The sequence below is a fragment of the Lepidochelys kempii genome, chromosome 3, assembly GCF_965140265.1.
Source record: "Lepidochelys kempii isolate rLepKem1 chromosome 3, rLepKem1.hap2, whole genome shotgun sequence".
Lineage (NCBI taxonomy): Eukaryota > Metazoa > Chordata > Testudines > Cheloniidae > Lepidochelys > Lepidochelys kempii.
In genome coordinates this window covers 110562689-110568688 of record NC_133258.1, presented here as the reverse complement: position 1 = coordinate 110568688, position 6000 = coordinate 110562689, and positions in this window count along the sequence as shown.

Below are 6000 nucleotides of genomic sequence, written 5' to 3'. Positions count from 1 at the left end.
GCCTGAGAGCAAGGACTGTAGTAGATAGAAGCTGGTAAATAAGAATATTAATCAAAGTCATATTATTTCCTTTGTTGTTTCCTTTTGCGGTTGGAGTATGTAATGCGCATGAGTGGAGGAAGAATAAAAGAGAGGGTGGAAAGCCGACACGGCAGACCTTCCCGCTTGCTTGCTAAAAGCTTTGTTTGTCTTGCATTTGAACCGCAACATTGTTTCCCCCTCTTTATTTAGCTAGTCTCTCTACAACTGCACCATCCTAGAAAAAAAGATGATTGTTATGGGCTGGTCCTTTAAGGGAGTTGGGCTTAGCACACCTTCTATGACTGATCAGCTGCCTCCCAGATGATGCTGGGAGGCTTGGGATCAAGTGATAGCTTGAAGATCACCTGCCCCCAAATCCACAAAGTGACTTAGGCAATGCAATACTTAACTTTTAGATGACACCTAGTGGAATCCACAAAACCAGGGTTAGACACCTAGCTCTTCCTATACAATGAATGGAGAGAGAGAGGCACATAAGAATGGGATCCACAAAAGCCATCACATTGAGTGGGGAGCTGACTAAGCTAGCAAATAGACCTCTTAAGCCCTCTCAGGGTCATAGGCACCTACTTCTGGGCTGGAGGGAGTTATGAATATAAATAATTAAATATGCATGGGGGCAGGAACCTGGGTCTCCCATTTCTCAGGTGAGAGACCTAACCACTGGGGTATAGAGATATTCTCATGCTCTCTCTCTGGCCCAATGACCAATTATTTCTGCAAAGTAGGACAGATTGAGAGAACTCTATGTCGGACTATCTCACAGCCTAGTGGCTGTTGGGAGTAGGAGTTGGGAGATCCCTGTTAAAATCCCTTCTCCACATCAGACGGAAGGAAGAATTGAACCTGGGTTTCCCTACATGCTGCCTGAGTGTTCTGACCACTCATTTTAAGATTATAAAGGAGGCAGCATTACCTCCTCCTCTGCATTTGCCTGGGCCTTGGTCTATTAGGCATGCTTTAAGAACACCTACTGTATCAGGCCCTGCAGATGAGACAGGCATGAGACAGAGATGCTTAGATTCACCTCGTTTCAAGATCCTGCTGGGGCTTAGGTGGGAGAGAGGCACTTGAGTATCTAGACTGAGATGCTGTACACATACCCAGGAGCAGAAATTTAGGTGCTCAGGGGTCATTTATAACAAAAATGTAGGCACCGAGGCATTTCAGGCACCTCCAGAGTTTGGTGGCAGCTGAACAGGGACTTTGAGGAGCTCCATGGTGCTTACATTTTGGAGTTAGGCATATAAATCTTTTTGTGGATTTGAGTCCTGATCCTATAAAAACCAGCAAGTAGCTCTGTTGAGTTGTCTGTGCTTCAGGGAAAAGAGCACAGTTCCTGTTCAACTCTCTGATAGAAGGCCTATAGAGTGTAATCCTCCAAGAAGCAGGATGGAGAGCTGTAGGGAGTAGGAACGTTCTTGCAGGAGCCTCCTGCTGAAGGAAAAGAACTCCTTTTATATATGATGCTCAGTTAGATGGCCTGCAGATTGTAAACCTGCAGGGACTAGGCAAGGAAGAAGCAGAGAGGCTCACTTTGACACCCAGACAGAAGACCTGTGCTGTGTAATTATTCCGGAAGTAGCAGAAGGCCCAGGGTCATGTGGAAAAGGACATTTCATATATTGAACTTGTGTTATTTTGTAGAAAAAAACTGAAGTCCTGAAGAAAAGAAGACTGGAATCTTGTGGCTGGAGAATGTTCTTTGGGGCATTAGCTGGTGAGTTAGCTCACTGGCTTACAATGACTGCTGGTAGCACTTAAAATTATATGGCGACTTTTCTTTCACCACACTCCTGAAATGTATGGATTTTTCCCACTTTGATCTGAAGTAGTGTTATGTTACCTATTGTAGATGAAAGAATTATAAGATAAACGCTGCAGGAGGCCTTCTATGCTAGCTAAAATATTTTGGAATTCAAATCCAGCAATTTAAGGAGTGGTGAGGAATAAAGTTTCTAAAGGTAATTTCCTCTTTGGGCTATGCATGTCAATGACGATTCCACTGATCTGGAAGAGAGCATAGCTGTATCATGCTTGAATAACTCCCCTGTTCATTATAATACAACTTTTCATTTATACCGTATAGTGCTTTTCATATGCGGAACTCAAAAAAGATTTACAAACAATAATTAAGTAATCTTCACAACCCCTTTGTGAGGCATAGTAAGTAGAGTTACACCTATTTTGCTGAGATGTGGGCTCCGAGTCCCAGAGCTTGGGCTCCAGCCTGAACCTGAACATCTACACTGCACTTTTACATCCCTGTAGCCTGAGCACCAGAAGCCTGAGTCAGCGGACACGGGCCAACTACACATGTTTAATTGCAGTGCAGACCTACCCATAAATGTCAAGTGACTTCACCAACACGACACACTGAATCATGGTAGAACAGGGAATGTAAAGCAGCTGCTCTGAATCTTGCTTCTGTGTCTAACCACTGCCTCTGGCTTCCCCCTCGAGCTGGTCAAGAAACAAGTCAACATTTTCATAGATGTTTATGTGAAAATGTTGTTTTTTAAATGAAAATACAAAGTTTCAGTGGAAAATGTCATTGAAATGTCATGTTTTTACCTTATTTTAGCCATCTCTATGAACCATGCACCTGCTTTCTATCTTGTTGGTTATTGGCATATTCTTTTTCGAGTTCTCTATCGAAATAACTGCCAAATTGCTTAACCTTCCCAGCCCCATGGACATTCTTAGATGTGTTGATGAATTTTAGTTTGCTGAAACTCCTTTCTTAGCAGCCACGGTTACAGGAAGGCAGCAAAAAATACACAGAACTGTTTCTGTGTTAGGGAAACTCGCATCTAAAGACCTTTGTGACTGTAGCTAAGGAGATCAATGGGTGCCTTCATTTACAAGTCATCCTTAAAGATTCACCAGCGAAGAGCTCAATCTCATTCTCAAAACTCTTGAGTTTAAATCCTCAAGGTGGGTGCTTGCTAAGTTTCAAGTGAGCCTTTTTAGGTCTTTGCTGCTGAGACTTTTCAGTTTCTCACCTGTCATAAAAGCAAACCTTTCTTTGACTCCATTGTACCTACACATCCCATTGTCCAATTGTGTTAATAATGTGTCTAAGATGGGGTTGAAAACCTCTCATTCAAAAGCTTTCTCAGGATCTGGTGGCCTTTCGTCCTTTGCTGGTTTGCCTGGCATTACTTTCTTCCTTTGAGATCATTTCTCTTTGAACTTCCTGGATATTGCTAATGTTACAGCCTGTGAAGCAACAGCTTCCTTACATACAGCAAACCCAGAAAACCACAATTCTGATAGAGCATCTCAAAGGCCACTAAATAAACCATGAGCCATTTGAATGTCAAGATCCAGACTCTGCAATTTTTGCTCACAACGCTATTTTTGCTTATGTAGTACACCATATTTCAGCCAAAACAAGAAATGAAAACTGTGAAATGTTCATTTGCAAGCTCTTGGCTTCTGACTTAAGTTCTGGCATAAGATTGTGTGTAGCCTTCATCCCATCTAAAGCATCTAGAATACCGTCACCCTGATTTTATAGTGGATGGATTGCTTCTACCTTTGCTGACCATCTTATTGTGCTTTGGCACTTTAATGTAATTGCGAATATGCTTTTTCAACATATCCCAACTAGTAAAAGGGGGGGGGGGAATCTTTGAACAATTCCAAAAATAGAACAACTTGGGGAATAACCATTGCAGCAGCTTCTCCAACAAGATCCAGTGAGTGGGCAACACATGGGATGAAAGTGTATTGATTTACCTGCTAAATTTGATTTTTGAGTACCTCTGTATGCTGCAGCCACATTAGCACCTTTGTCATAGCTTAGTCCCCTGCAATCAGCCATATATAAACCATCTTCTTTCAGCTTCTCTAAAATAACCTCTGTAATATCCACATGAAACAGGGGAGGATATCAATAAACTCTACAACTCCCTCAACAACCTTTGCTCCATCTTTCAAAATCTCAACATGCCTTAACATGTGAGACATTTGTTTCATTTGGGAGAGGTCTGGAGTGCAGTCAAACACAACAGAGAAGTTTTAGCTTTTCTAACTTTGTGGAAAATAGTCTGCTATACTTTTCTTGTGATCCTACTGATAGCAGCGGAGTGGGGGCTATCCTGTTTATTGCTCTCAGTGTAGCATGTATGATTACCTGCCCTGTGGGTGGGTGGCATATGTGTGCATTCGGTGCAAGGAGCTCCTGGCCCTCGGAGACTGTGTACGGGCTTTGGAGGCCAAGGTGGAGGAACTGGAGGAGCTAAGGGAGGCAGAGAGGTATGTTGATGAGGCTTTCCGGGACACTGTAGATTTGTCCCACCTCCAGTCAGTCAGACAGCCCCTATGCCATTAAGGAGGATGAAAGGCCCAGAGAAGGAGAGCAGTCAATGGGAACAGAGGGAAACCTTCCCATAGTTGGGACCCTCTTTCCAGATGATGCTGGGGTATCCTCTCGCACTGAGGTTACCGCTCTGGGGGAGGGAACTCCAGTTATTAGGAAAAGGCAGGTGTTAGCAATGGGAGATTTGATCATTAGAAACATAGATAGCTGGGTTTGTGATGACCGAGAGAACGTATGGTGACTTGCCTGCCTGGTGCGAAGGTTGTGGATCTCTCGAGGCATCTAGATAGACTTATGTGTAGTGCTGGGGAGGAGCCGGTAGTCATGTTACATGTAGGTACCAATGACATAGGGAAGGGTAGGAGAGACGTCCTGGAGGCCAAATTTAGGCTGCTAGGAAAGGGGCTGAAATCCAGGACCCCTATGGTGGCATTCTCAGAAATGCATCCAGTTCCATACACAGGGCCAGGTAGGCAGGCAGAGCTTCAGAGTCTCAATGCTTGGATTGGACGATGGTGTAAAGAGGAGGGGTTTCGATTTATTAGGAAGTGGGGAAACTTTTGGGATGGGGGAGCCTATACAGGAAGGATGGGCTCCACCTAAACCAAAGTGGATCCTGACTGCTGGCACTTAATATTGAAAAGGTTACAGAGCAATTTTTAAACTAAGAGATGGGGGAAAACCGATTGCTGCAAAGACGCACGTGGATCGGACAGAGACTTCTCTTAGAGGAGAGTCTATTGATAGAGATTCTCTAGGTTTTAGTCAGGAGGAGGGGATGAAAGAGGACAAAGTATGGACCAGATCAGATGAGAAACATTCACATAAAGAATCTGACACATCAGAAAAGGGCAGACAAATAAACAATGACAAGTTTTTAAAGTGCTTGTACACAAATGCTAGAGGTCTAAATAATAAGATGGGTGAACTAGAGTGCCTCATGTTAAAGGAGGATATTGATATAATAGGCATCACAGAAACCTGGTGGAGTGAGGACAATCAATGGGACACAATCATTCCGGGGTACAAGATATATTGGAAGGACAGAACAGGTCATGCGGGGGGCGAGGAAGGTGGAAGAGGAGTGAAAGAAAATGTAGAATCAAATGAAATAAAAATCTTAAATGAATCTGCATGTTTCATAGAATCTCTATGGATAGTAATTTCATGCTCTAATAAGAATATAACAGTAGGGATCTATTATTGACCATCTGACCAGGACAGTGATAGTGAAAATGAAATGCTAAGGGAGATTAGAGAGGCTAACAAAATAAAAAACTCAATAATAGTGGGGGATTTCAATTATCCCCATATTGACTGGGTACATGTCACCTCAGGACGGAATGCAGAGACAAAATTTCTCTTTAAATGACTGCTTCTTGGAGCAACTGGTACAGGAACCCACAAGGGGAGAGGCAACTCTTGATCTAGTCCTGAGTGGAGCGCAGGATCTTGTCCAAGAAGTAACTATAACAGGACCGCTTGGAAATCGTGACCATAATATAATAACATTTAACATTCCTGTGGTGGTAAAAACACCTCAACAGCCCAACACTATGGCATTTAATTTCAGAAAGGGGAACTATGCAAAAATGAGGAGGTTAGTTAAACTGAAATTAAAAGGTACAGTG